Source organism: Stegodyphus dumicola, chromosome 5, assembly GCF_044657685.1.
Source record: "Stegodyphus dumicola isolate Sdum_Otavi_A_Nest chromosome 5, ASM4465768v1".
NCBI classification, from domain to species: domain Eukaryota; kingdom Metazoa; phylum Arthropoda; class Arachnida; order Araneae; family Eresidae; genus Stegodyphus; species Stegodyphus dumicola.
The window spans coordinates 139,030,145-139,045,203 of NC_140772.1; the positions used below are offsets into that span (position 1 = coordinate 139,030,145).

Sequence of the window (15,059 nt, forward strand, 5' to 3'; positions counted from 1 at the left end):
TTTTTTAACATTTTGTGTGTCACATTTATTTATTAAACATCATGTTCTTCGCACTTAAACCATAAAATTCAGTTCTACAGCAAAATACCAAAGTAGTTTTAAAATGAGCATATCTTTAGAATTTCCGATACAGAGACTCACGCGCTGGAGATAAAAATGTTTTTTCTGTACAACGTTGACATTGCTCGCTTTGAAATCCTTGAGACTGTTAATCAAAAATTCGTTAAAGTTTTACAAAATAGGAAATCGATAATAAAACAAATTCCGAATTTCAAATTTAGGCTTCCACATGCCCATATTCGCAGTAGGATTACGCCATTCAAAATTCGATGACTCTATGTACCGTTGTTTTATCACAATGCGAGAAACATAGATACATTTATGCAGATTCTTCATTATTTAATTTCTTCAAATATAAAATAGGGCAATAGTATTTGGTGGCAACAGTTTGAAAAGTGATTCACCGTTTGTAATGAATCGAAGCAAAATCGCAAAACAAAAACAATAGTCCTTCAGGGACAAAGCCTCTTTGGACTAATAAGTAAAATTTATTCATCTATTGTTAAAACATAAACAACAAATTAGATAAGTGATAAGTGATAAGTGACGGTGGACGTGGGCACTGTCCCTTTGCCGTAAAGATTAATCAGTACAGCACCACGTCCACCCTTATCTAAAGTTGGCTAGAGATTGGATATAGGTACATATAGAACATAATAATTATTCCTGTAATTACGCAAATGAACTTGGGAGAGCTTTCATGCAGGGCTAGTACATATGCACTACATGTGCACATATAAATAGTGCTGTGCATATACATATTTACATAATTATGACATTGCATGTCTTATATAGACACTATGCGATACGGCATTGACATTATATATGAGGTATGAAATAATAGTGGTATTACATTACCATTATTGACATTACATTTACGAATTACATTATGCAGATTCAACTCTGTAAATACATTGTCAGGAGCAACATTGCATATAGAACACATTTATAACACTATATTTGCTCTTGCTTTTATGTGATTGAGCTTCAGGATGGCGTACAGGCAGACCTGATATATAGACATTATAGATGCTCAAGGCTGTACCTGTGAGATTTTTGTACAGGCACATAGATACTTATTTATGACAGTGTTTGCATATAATGCGGTACTGTAAGTATTTTCTATATTATGTTACGTAATTCAATACAACATTGCATATGACTTTACATTACTATTCAGAAATGACGTTACACTTGCGTTACGTGGTATTACATTTACAGTTTGTGCAGCGTTCGGATTCAGCAGTGTTTTTATTATGTCCAACGTGACATTAGATTTTGATACATATTGAGCAATATAGTTGCTCTGGCAGTTATGCAAATGAGGTTAGGATGTCTGACATGGCGGGGCATGTGAGTATACATTTCTACTGTTCATAGGAGCATTTTGCTATGTCACTGCGGTATGCGCAGACTGTACTGTACATATGCTTTTGCATACATATTCTAAGATATTGTCCTTTGACTGTTCAGTACATCCGATGCGACATTTACATTTAAATACACGTATTTAAAGCAGTTAGGTTGTGCAGCCACTTATGGGGATGGGCATTGGGTGGCATTACACTTGCAATTCAGGTCTAGGCAGAGCCTGAAGTCAGCTGGGTACTTTCTTTGTCTGACACGTCATCCATATTAATATTCACTGTTAAATTAGTGGAGATGTTCGCGCATACTTGCTGATGTGCATGAACTATTTTATATAATGGTTTTTAAGTTACTTACATTGCTTGAATTTTGATTAGTACTGCTGAGATGTTGCGGTACGCTTCGGATAAACAGTACATGTACACATACGCGGTATACTTAGCCTTGCGTATACGTGGTATATGTGGCTTTGCACTAATTATTCGACTGCGCAAAGGTCAGTTCCGTGTCTGGCAAGTAAATTCATAATTTTAATGATCTGTCGACAAAGGTGCTTTTGCTTAATCATGAATTTACAGAAGGCCTGCGTATTGACAGTTGGAATACGTATGTGCAGTTCGCTGGTAAGTGGGCAGGTTGTGACATAGTGCTCCGGAGTACCCAGGTGGCCAAATTAGATATTAAGTAACAACAAATTAGAAAGTCCCGAAAGTTAGCCTAAAGCACCTCCGGAAAGGTTGTGAGGGGAATATCTTATTTGGCTTAAGAATGACTACTTATTTGGCTGAAAATTTCTTTATTGTTGTTTTGTTCATCGATAGCGAAAGATATTGAAAAATGTTGTATTCGATACCAGAAGTTTTAGGATAGTGTAAAAGTTTTGCTTAACCTAATATAACTCAATATTCAACTAGATAAGATCGGAGAATTTTTTATTGCTTTAAGGATTTCGTAATTTCTGTCTTTTAGCTTTTGTTCTATATCAGCCAAAATATTCTTTAAAGATAAATTTGTTGTTAATCAAATTGACTTAATAGTTTACATTGATCAATAAAGCTCAATTCTGCTGTTTCTTTTATATTTAATTTCGAGATCAGATGAATTAGTTGTTTCATTAGACAACAACTGAATAAGACAAAATATGTAGGTATGTGCTGATTATTACCCTTCGAATATATGAAGCAAAGCATATAAAGATCGGCATAAATCGTAAATACGAATTAGAAAAACGATCAACTTCAGTTCCGAGTATGAGAGTTTTTGGTTTCAAAAATCATGAAATTTGTTTTACTTGAACTTGTCTATTTAAATAAATATCTAATAATATAATCATTTATTTAATTAATAATTTATTATTCTAGATTGAACTCACTATACCATTCTCCTTTTAATAGAATTTCAGAAACATATTTTTGAATAAAGTTATTCGTATAAATCTTTATATTTTTAAAAAATAAGTCTAAGTTTAAATTGAAATTTTTGATTATTTAACAAGATGGCAAACTATTAATTATCAAGTGTTTGTTAAAAATATCAATTTAAAAAATCCTATGAAAGTATTTATTTTTTACATCTTACTGGTAAAGATTCTTTCCCCGCTTGCCGCATTGTTATGTTGCCAAAATCAACATCCATGTATGTGTGCTTAGAATGGCTTGCTTTCACAAATAACCGTATCTGAGAGAAAAATAATTCTATGCATTCTATTCTTAAATTAGTATTATGTACCGTTGGCAAAAATGTTAACCTTTTTCTGAGTTTAACAAAATTAATGACCCATGTGGCGAACATGATATATAAATAGAGTTATTCATAAGTCTGTGTAACAGTTTAAAAATACATAATGAATAAACTATGCAAAATATATAAAATCTTATTATATTGAAAGAGTAAACTCATGAACACTTTTTTCACAGAAATGCTTATTATTTCTTTAAGTTTAACAAAATTAATGATCCGTGTAACAAACATGACATATTATTACACGAAGTTTATTCATGAGGTTTAGGCGTGAAGTACATAAACAACACAAAGGTTATTCACAAATCTGGGAAGGATTTTAAAAATTCAAACAAACAAGAAAAAAAAAAAAAAAAAAAAAAAAAAAAAAAAAAAAAAAAACAACTACGCAGTATGTACCAAATTTTGAATACCAATGAAATAAAATAAATTCATTAAGACTATTTCATAGCTTTTCCAAACACTGAAAGCCCATTTTTCCCGGAATAATGGACATACATTATTGGAAGAATAAACTTGGATATGGTGGAAAGTGGCTAATGACGCAAGTGTATGAAAACTTTGATGATTTCCTCTTTCAATGAGACTTTTACTACAAAAATCATCTGCACAAATATCTCAATCAAAGTACGCCACTAAGACTGGGGCATACTGCAAGAGTATTTCAATCAAAATTTGCCCCTAAGCTAAATAGGACGCATAAGACGAGAAGACGAAGTATAGTCTCTTCATTTTTAGGGTTTGAACCCCAAGTGATTTTTTATTGTAGAAGTTTGCAGAAAGTATTTTATTTGTGCCTTCATTTCATGCTAATCTTTAGGATCTTCGCAACCTTATCACCTATGTTGTGGCTTTGGGCTATTGGAATATTCTAGTATGCTTTGGCTCTAGTAGTTGACTTTGGCTCATTCTAGTATGCGCATGGGATAATCGCATAGCTGGACTTGGTATTAGAAATATTGGTCACAGCGAAGGTATCATTCAGAATAACAAAACATAGCTTTGGTAGCATAGTTTATTTGCTATGAAATTATAAAGCATGTTAGATATTTATGACAAAACAAACCGTACAAACAGTAAAAAATTAGAGGCAATTTGAAGGATACTGAGCACAAATAAGAGAACAATCGGAGCATAACACATACACATACATGTATAATTATAGAATGCGTAAGACAGAAATTAGAATTATTATATTCCAAAAGCATATATATATATATATTCTAAGTCGTGTATGTGTGAATGAGCGAAAATTCAAAAAGGTTATCTGTCAAGTTTTCCAAATTTGAAACTTTCCTAAGACTATTAAAGCCCATGATGAGAGAATGGAACTGTAGTTACATACATTATAAGGTATTTTTACGCCTTCGTAGTGTAGTGGTCAGTACGCTCGACGCGAATTAGAGAGGCCCGTGGTTCGAGTCTCGGCGAAGGCGTTGCTCATTTTTATCTTTCCTGCTTCGAAATACCCTAATGTCTCTACGGTGGCGATCGAGCTAAATGGATGGTGGATGATGATTCTCCACCGCCAGGATTTGGCGATTGGGTCCCCTAATCCCCAGTCGCCCTTTAAAAGGTGGAAGATATAAGGTATTTCTCCCGCCTTCTTTGCATGCCTTCGTAGTGCAGTGGTCAGCACGCTCGACGCGAATTCGAGAGACCCGTGGTTCGAGTCCTGGGGAAGGCTTTGCTCATTTTTCATCTCTCCCGCTTCGAAATTACCGAATGTCTCTAGAACATTAAATTTTACAAGTAGCTTTAATTTTAATTAAATGATAAATTCGTTCGATGCTTCTTAAAAATAATTTAATTGGCAATAATAAAATGATTTAATTGGCTATCTAATGCTTCTTAAAAGTTAGCATGCAATTCGACAGCTGCCTCTTAAAAGTAAACTTGCAAATCTACATAGTATTTTAAATTTAAAATATGAATATATTTAGGAAATTAAAGTCTTAAGTGCTGAGAAGCAAACTTTCCGAGACTCTTATAAACAAACTTTTCCAAATGAATTTTAAATTCACACCAGTTTGGGGTCAATTTGGCGAGATAGTCACTAATCCCAGTGCTAAGTGGAGTTACGCCTGTAATCCTGTTTTCCTGGCGATGCTTCTCGTCTGAAGCCTTTCATGTTGCATTATACAAGAGATACTACAATTTACATATCATTTCACTAAACCTATTTACATATATAAAAAATTAGTAACAGTATGTATGCATTACCTGTATCAATCTTCATTTTTTCAAGGAAAGCAGTGGTACGTTTCGAAGTATGACTTATTTCTTTTTCTTAATGAAGTTTCACTCATTGAAAGTCATTGAATTAAAAAAAAAAAAAACTTTCTGCAGATATCGGAAATACAACTTTCTCTTGACAGTGCGTTGAGTTGATTATAGCAATTTTTTCCACTCTTCTTGTTTACTTCCTTGTACGAAGTAAAAAGGAAGTATTATAATCGCGAAAAGTTTCAGGCAGCATATTTCAACGAAAATATCCATTTTGACCGCTATCGAATGCAATTTAACGATGTTTTTGCGTGATATCTGTACGTAAGGACAGAATAAAAGACTTTGTTCCTACAAAAAAATTATGAAACTGCTTTAAAATGAATTCTGAAGAGAATTTTTCGTGGCGTCTGTACGAACGTACAGATGTACGAACGTACGAACGTACAGACGTATCTAGCATAACTCAAAAACGAGTAGCCTCAGAACGTTGAAATTTTGTATATAGGACTGCTAGAACATGTTGCACCTCATTTTGGTTGCAATCTGTCGCACCAAACGTATATAAATATATTTATATATATATAATGTTACCCGGCTCAGTGATCTCAGTTTCTTTACTCTTATATGTTTGTAAATTGTACATTTTTTGCTTAAAAAATGATTGAATTATGTTGTTCTTATCTTCCGGTTAAGGTTTTTATGCCTTTAGTAAATCTTTATGCAATATGTTTAGAATTAAATTACCCACAATTTTAAAGTTGTTTAAGTGCCGCTAAGCCTAATAAATTTTTTTATGGCGGCCATTGCTTGTTTACATTTGAAACAGCAGAATAGTAGATTTGTTGCCAATCTAGAGAAAGTAAGCTTCGCAACAACAAAGATAATGCATTCCTTTATTATTGCCAATTAAATCATGCTTAATCCTTTCTTGAATTTTTTCGAGGAAATAAGCGTTTAAGATTTAATTCGTAATTTTTAATATAGATATTTTGAGTTTTTATGTATTTTCGCCTTGTCGCGAAGTGAGAACTGAATTAATTAAGTGAGAAATATACAATCGTCTGTGAAAAACTGTTTCTTTTTTGTTTTCTTTGCTTAATTTCTTTTATACATCATTCTAGCTTTATTATAGTATTTGAATAGAACATGTGGCAACGATTAGATAATTCTATTCATTAAATGATATAAATTTTGTGCATTCTGAGTTATAATATGAACGAAATATAATACTTTTAGTGAATCTAGCGCCAGAGTGTCGTTATGGTAAACAAATAGAGTGAATTTTAAAGAATGCATTTATTTTATTGTGGTTTTTGCGCTGTCGGCGAAGTAGAAATAATTCAATCCAATAAGTTTAAATGAAATGCAAGAAAAAAAAAAAGCGTATAATTTAATATTCCGTATAGGGAAGTCGTGGTGTACACATCAGATTTTTTAAATTTCATACTGTAACTGTGCGCAGTTATAAATCCCCTCATTGAAAATTTCTTTGCATTAATAAAAGTATGTCCGAAATTTTTTTCTTCTCGTTTTTCAATAGTAAATAGACTTCGTTTTGCTGCGGTCTTTTAGGTTAACCTACCTTCATCAAAGGTCACAATGTGTTTCTATTTATCCCCTAAATAGTTTTGATGGAGTAGTTTTTAGTAGGTTTCAGTTTAGTAATAATTAGTCTATGTTAAATTTTTCGACTGCCCAGTCATCGTTCTGAAATTGCTTTTGATTGCTCTCATTTTCGAAAATATCATTTGTAAATATAAACATTGATAAGTTGAATGCATTCGTGCCACATACATTTTTCTCTTCATATTTTCTAATATACAGGATATCCTGCAGAGGAGTCCCTGATTTCAAAATTAAAAACTCGAAAACAAAGTCGATAAGGGAATACAGCAAGCGGTCTATTTGTTGTGAAAGTTGTAATGTTGTTACGCAAAAGTTTCCAAATAATATTCACAAACGCTGTCAATAGATAGTGTACGTAGTGAGTATAAATAACTCTCCAAAAGACGAAAGAGCAAATTATTTGACCGTGTCTGGCACACCGTTCTGATCTACAAAATTTTCCAGCTTACTTCCTACGAAACTACTTCCTGATTTTGAAGTCCTTCCTGGAAAAGCGGACTTTCTCGGTAAAACTAGAAGACTACTGCATTCCCCCTTATCGTAACCCATATGGTGTTGCTCAAGATTCAATCCTGGGGCTTATACTTTATAAAGTATTTCTCCTGCTTTCTTAGCATACCTTCGTAGTGTGGTTGTCTGCACGCTGGGCGTGTATTCCAGAGGTCCGTGATTCGATTCCCGGCGAAGGTGTTGTTCATTTTTCATCTCTCCTGCTTTCAAAAAATACCTAATGTCTCTACCATGGCGCCCAAACTAAAAGGGTGGTGGATGATAATTCTCCACACCCAGGATTTGGCGACTGGTGTCCCCTAAAAACCGCAGCCGCCCTTTAAAAGGGGTAGTATATACGGTATTTCTATCTCCTTCTTAGCATGCCTTCGTAGTATAGCGGTCTGCACGAGGCGAGGGCATTGCTTATTTTCTATTACACCTGCTTCCAAAATACCTAATGTTTCTACAATACAAGCTGTTAGCAGCTGAGAGTTACTCCTAAGTCACCAGTGTGATGTAGGGGAGTAAATTTAAATCAACTCCAAGTTAAACAGTAGGTGACTGTCGAAGCAATTGAATATCTGTGAATTATAGTTACCGAAAGTTTGAACTTAAGATCACTGGTATGTGTCAGTGCAATAAATCTAAATAATTTTTTAAAAGTAAATAGAATCAAAGGGTACAGTTAGCCGTAACGGAAAGGTAAGGAAAATCCTCAAACCTATGATCATCGGTTACCGTCAAGGTCACTGGTCTGTAATTTCCGGTAACCATAACACAGTGCACTGTTCTTGACATGGCTGCAATGTAACGTGAAGTTCGGGCAGTTTTGGAAGAACTCATTTAAGAACGTTCCTAACGTTAAAAAATATATACTTATGTTGTTAAATTTACGATTCACAGAACTTTAATTAAAATATTTGGACAGAAATAGCCTTAAAAATAGGTTTCCATGTTAAGTTTTCGAATGCCAGTTTCTGAGAAATATCTTTTATGTCAGCAGCATTTGAATACAGAAGTATGGATTTCAAATTTCTATTTGTAGAAATATATATCAATACTATATCACGAACTTCATATCTAACGAGATTAAATATTTATATGACCTGCTAAAATTTTCTTTTTTCTTTTTTTTACGGATATCAGTGGTTTTGTTTTTAAAACATATAACATTTTTAGAAATTTATTGAGGGCCGAATTTGCATATTAAAGGAAAAATGTTTTTTGAAAGTCTTTAAGTAACTCAAATAGCAATTTACTAATTGGGATTTCTTTTGTAAAGAACTTATATAAAAATCTAAATCTCCTATATTTGTAGTAAAATGTGTTACATAATAAGACAGTCAGATAATGACAAAACTATCATTATCTGAATAATTACTTCTTTGGTCCATTCTTAAACTAGAGCTATGAGCCAACGACCAGTTGTTGACGCTCTGTGTTTAGTTCTACAATTATTTGAGTCATGTATAATTTTTTGTTAAAGCAATATGAGGCAAGCATATTCAAAGCGCTTGCAAAGTAATTTGCATTTTTTACTCGAAGTTTCAGGTCTGAATATATTTTACATTTCAGTTTCATAATGAAATACTTAAACATTTCCAGCAAAAATTGGAGGAAATGAAAAGATGACCAGTTTGAAACTGTTAAATATAATAAAGGCTTATTTGATTTAAATATTTAGAATTATACTACTGAGTTTTAAATAATACATAAGTAATGAGAAATGGAACAGAAATCAGGTTCATATGCTTTCATCTGTTCAGAAATCAACTCACCTAAATTTTATTTATTATTATTTACCATGTTCTGTGCATAATAAATCGTGCATATAATTGTTTATAGATTAACATAACTACATTTTTAAATATGCCTTAATCTTTAAATATGCCAAATTAAATCCTTGGCAAAATGTTTTGTATTAATGTTATTGTAAGACTAATGCAGTGCCATACAAGAAATAAACCTGAGGTTCTTCTGCTTTTTACCATGAAGTAGTTGTTGAATGACAGAAAATGTGCGGAAGAAGCTCATTCACGTAACTTAAATATCCTGAATTTTTGTATATCATTATAACTGCATGTGTGGAAAACTGAATTTATGCTTTCTTGAGTCACGACAAGAGCCTTGTGCCCAGAAGAAAGCACCAGGATAAGCATATACTTCCAGTTAATTGATATCAATGACAGAATGCTGAGAGATTATCGCACGCGAACAGAAACTTCGCGTTCTCATGGCAACCTAATCACAAGATGATTGAATTGAGTTCGATCGCAGACACCAGCATCTGCTATGTTAAACAGAATTTTCCGAATTTATCAGCTCTCTTCTGCTAAATGTGATGCATTTGACAATCGTTATTAAACGGAAGAAAACAGCAAATGCTCTTTCGGGAAACTAAGAAAATTTTCAAATAAGAATTTGGAAATGAGACTTTGTTTCTAAATTAAATTTCTCTAAGATAAATAATATTTTTCCGACGAAAATTGTTTGAATTTTCTATGCGCTGTATCACAAAACCTGAGTTTATATGATTACTGCATTAATGGAAGAGAACATCACTGCATTATCCTAGCGCTGGATTAAGCGAAAAGAAACGTTTTTCATTAAAACAGTGATTATTGATAAATTTTGAATGTTCTGTTATGCAGGAACAAATGAAAGTAAAAAAAATACATTTCAGACTTTTTAACATTCTTACATAGAATTTAAATTGTTTTTCTAAATCTCTTCACAGATTTTAGATTGTTTCCCAAACCTACTTTAACTTGAAAAGATTGCTTTGCATACAAAATATTTGTGATACTGTTAACTGTATTTTAAGTATTAGCATAAAATTAATTTTTACTGTAAAGTTAAGCTAAAAATAGCTGAAAAAGATGCGTAAACAGTTGAATGAGGTAAATAGTTTCTTCTAGGGTAAGTTAAATCTCTGGTCTTAGTGAAATGACGTGTTTTCATGCACGCTTAATTACGAATTGAGAAAGGCACTCAAACACTCGTTTAAAATAAGCAAAGCAATAACCAACTGATAACAGGCTCAAACAACTTACTAGCTATTATCACTTTTAATTCTGCTACATACTCTTTTATAACACTTCACTTTGCTTATTCTCGAAGTAAGGAACGTGGCACAGAATGCATAACCGAAAACAAATTTAGCTGGCTGATTAAATTCAGTACAGTTTTATAGTTTCGTTCGTTAACTATTGACTAAAAATTACAATTGCAGATTTCAAAATTCGTACAAGATAAATTTTCAGGAACAATTTTGTTGACAGTATTAATATTAATATAAATGAAATGTAAGAATTTTATATCAGTAACTGAAAAATACATCTCCGCATTTATTAGAATAAGTTTTCTAATCTGGTTTAATTGCTGGCTTAAAAATTTTAAATAGTTGAAATGTTATTAACTAGAACGGCAATAAACATATAAACTACGTTATTTATGATAATCGAAAATTATTTAATTTCGTAAATATTTACTACAGTTATGTAGTTCGTGTAAAATTGTTACGTGCATATGGGTTCGTCATGGATTGAACGCACACGGAGCTGATGATGGCTTGATGAAATTTATTTTCCTAAAAGTAAACGCTTTGCAGATCTAGAACTTTTCCTCAAAAGTATTCGTACAGGTCTTTTCTTTCTTGGGCCCACTATCGACCAAGTTGCTGATCACTGATAGTTTGGTCTCAGGCTTGAATCCAGCGAACGAGCTGGCTGCATGGGCGTTTTCGTGGCTTTTCCCTTGTGTAACGTGTATACGAGCCAGTTTCCTTTAGAAAGACTTCCATGATGGCATCCCTCCCCTTAGGCAGATAGCCTTCGAGGCTTTGTCGTAATTACGTAAACCAAACCACACCTTCTCAGTCTGACGAGCACAAGCGGTAGTTAACAGCAGAAACTACTGAAAACGTTGAACTCAAGACAATATAAAAAAAATCAAATCTAATATAAATAAGCTCGCTGAGACGAGCAAGAACAAAAAAATGGCCTTGAAGTGCCTATTTCTAAAGAATATAATGGTTGAAACGAATGCGGCTGTAGGTGTTCCCAACAGCAAAGAAACAATACAATCAACGGCTATTCTTGTCCGTTTTGCCGTTAGAGATCCTGCAGCCACACTCGTGTCTTAGTCTAGGAAAGTGGCTATATTGAAGGGTAGAGAGTATCCGCATATACGGTTGTAAAGCTTTTGTAACTCTAACGAATTGTTAGCAAACTGATCATTGCTTTGGTTTCCTTGGATCTACAGCATAGAGCGCCTATAATGATACATCAGCGACGTATATGGACGAATCAATGCTGTGACGTCGTCTTTTCTGAAAAATGCTATTTTGCTTACAATATTATGATGGCCGTATCTATGTGTGAAGGCACCGAAGGGAATGAACGTTGGAAGCTTTCAGTTTTCATTGTGTTATTGACTCAGCACCTGAACTGATGATATAAACATCCCGTTTACTTCTAAATAAGATTACCTTTTAAATAAGATAGAAAATAAACTGATGCTTAGAATTGAACTAATGTCAATTTTAACGATATAAATAAAACCCTTTCATTCTGAAAGCTTATTTTAGCTCCAGAATAATTTATACCGTTCCAAATCAAATAAAATTCAACTTTCGATAAAATGCCCCCCGAAAAAATTGCAAGTAACAGAAGTACTGAAGTTTAAAATAATATTTATTACAAAATTAACAACTACGTTTGAAAATATTTTCTTTTACTTTCATAGTATTTTCTTTTACTACAAAACAAGAGAATGCAAGTCTGAATTATATTTTATCATGTGTGTATTAAAGGGAAAATAGAAGATTTTAAGGATTTAGTAGAAAAAAGACTTTTCTTCTAGATCTTTACAACAAAATTAATAGCTACCAACACATAAATGCAAGCCTTTACTATCATATTGACTAGAAATTTATAATAAAAAGGTCAGTGCAAATAAGTTCTTTTCAAATTCGTTAAGGAAATTTCAAGGTAGCTTTTTATCACAAAGTACAAATAATTTCTTTATTAGTTTATAAGTCTATTTAACATGTCATCTGGATTTTTAATGCTTCTGTCCTTTTAAAACCCTGAATCCTTTCATTCTGTTATTATGATATATTTACAGAAGGTGTTCGTATATTTTTAAAACGAATTCTGAGCCGTTTAATCAATGCTTAAAATATAAAGAGTACTTTTTAAATGTTCAGTCTGATAGCCTTTCTTCTGTACTATAGTCTGCATCGCGATTTCCATGACAGAAGGGTTTTTCACAAAATTTTCAGGGGTATTGACGTTTTTCTCTTCCACTACTTTCCAGAATGCAAGAGGTATTTTCAAGAGACTAAAGGCACAGTTATCCATAGGTGAAGTCCACCGTCAGAAGACTTTGCAGGAATAAATATGTTGAAAAAATATGTGTGTAATATCTGTATCAGCTTTCATTTCTTCAAGGAACACAGAGGTACTTTTTAACTTGTGACTTGTTGCTTTGTCTTAATGAAGTTCCTCTCCCCTTTGAAAGTCACTGAATAAAGAAATGGAATTTCTCCTATAAATATCGGACACAAAATTATTTTTCTTGATAGTAATTTGAGTTTATTTTAACAATTGTTCCCCTTCTTCTTATTTTTAACTTCTTTTTCTAAGAACTTCTTTTCCTACAATCACAAACCCCTCATTGAAACTTTCCTTTTCATTTACTAAATCAAATTTGTGAATGTTTTCTTCGTTTTCGATATTATTCTTTTTTGTTTCAGTCATTTAGGTTCACTAAAATCAAAACGAATTTCCATTTATCTGCTTCTATATAATTTTCATACAAGGTTAAAAAAATTGTTTTCCGTTGATTCACATGCCTCAGCAAAAGCTGGCGAATATTATGTTTTCAGCTTTTTACTTCTTTGTACGAAGTAAAAAGGAAGTATTGTAATCGCGAAAAGGTTCAGGCAGCATATTTCAACGAAAATATCCATTTTGACCGCTATCGAATGCAATTTAACGATGTTTTTGCGTGATAGCTGTACGTAAGGACAGAATAAAAGACTCGTTTCCTCTAAAAAAATTATAAATGAAAAAATTATAAATAAAAAAATTTAAAATGAATTCTGAAGAGAATTTTTCGTGGCGTCTGTACGAACGTATGTACGCACGTACGTACGTTCGTGCGTACGTACGTATCTCGCATAACTCAAAAACGAGTAGCCTCAGAACGTTGAAATTTTGTATATAGGACTGCTATAACATGTAGATGTGCACCTCGTATTTTGGTTGCAATCGGCCGCACCAAACGTATATAAATACTATATTTATATATATATATCCACTTTGTTACTCCGTGCAGTGATCTCAGTTTCTTTACTCTAATATGTTTGTAAATTGTACATTTTTTGCTTTAAAAATGATTGAATTATGTTGTTCTTATCTTCTGGTTAAGGTTTTTATGCCTTTCGTAATTCTGGAAGCAATATTTGTACAATTATCAACAATTTAAAATCTGTTTAAGTGCTGTTAAGTTTTAAATAACATGGCGAACATATTTGTTTACATTTGAAACAGCAGAATTGTAGATTTGTTGCCAATCTAGAGAGACTAAGCTTCGCAACAAAAAAATAACGCCTTCATTTATTATTTCCAATTAAATCATGCTTAATCCTTTCTGGAATTTTTTCGAGGAAATAAGTGCTTAAGATTTACTTAATTTTTAATAATTAGTAATTTAATTTTTAATAATTAGTAATTTTTAATACAGATATTTTGAGCTTTTATGTATTTTTGTCTTGTCGCCAAGTGAAAACTGAATTAATTGAATGAGAAATACTCAATCGTCTGTGGAAAACTGTTTCTTTTTTGTTTTGTTTGCTTAATTACTTTTTTACATCGTTCTAGCTTTATTATAGTATTTGAAAAGAACATGTGGCAACGATTAGATAATTCTTTAAATGATATACATTTTGTGCGTTCTGAGTTATAATATGAATGAAATATAATATTGTCAAGTGAACCTAGTGCCAGAGTGTAGCTATTTTAAACAAATAGAGTGAATTTTAAAGAATGCCTTTATTCTATTGTGGTTTATGCGCTGTCGGCAAAGTAGATTTAATTAAATCCAATAAGTTTGAAAGAAATGCAAGAAACAAATGCGTATAATTTAATATTCCGTACAAGGAAGTCATGTGGTGTACACATCAGATTTTTTTTTTTAAGTTGTAAATCTTGGTTTGTCATTATATTTATTGTTGTTATAGATGTATTTAAAGACTCTGCAATTGATTTTTTAATTTTTTTAAAAAATCAGTTCCAGCGGATATTCTCTTGTTACCAAAGATTTAGCATTAGAAACATTAGAGACACTACGTACTTTTTTCGAGTATTCGTTCGCTGTCTTCTTTCCATGTAGATGTAATGATTGATGGTTTTTTCCCCTTCAGATTAATAATTTTCCTTATTTTGCACTTAGAAATTTTAATACCATGCATTTTTTAAATTATGAAATAGGAATACTTTTCTTCGGGAAGCGTCAAAATATGTCCCCTTGTTTACATG

The 15,059-nt window shown here is 32.4% G+C and overlaps 1 protein-coding gene and 1 non-coding gene across 2 annotated transcripts in view; one reads left to right on the forward strand and one right to left on the reverse strand.

Annotated features, from left to right (window-relative positions):
* LOC118179337 (lens fiber major intrinsic protein-like) overlaps positions 1-15,059 on the reverse strand; it is a 97,174-nt gene that overhangs the window by 62,397 nt on the left and 19,718 nt on the right. The gene's annotated exons all lie outside the window — the stretch shown is intronic.
* On the forward strand, positions 4,783-4,855 carry TRNAS-CGA (transfer RNA serine (anticodon CGA)). Its single transcript has one exon. It is a non-coding gene; the product is annotated as a tRNA-Ser (tRNA).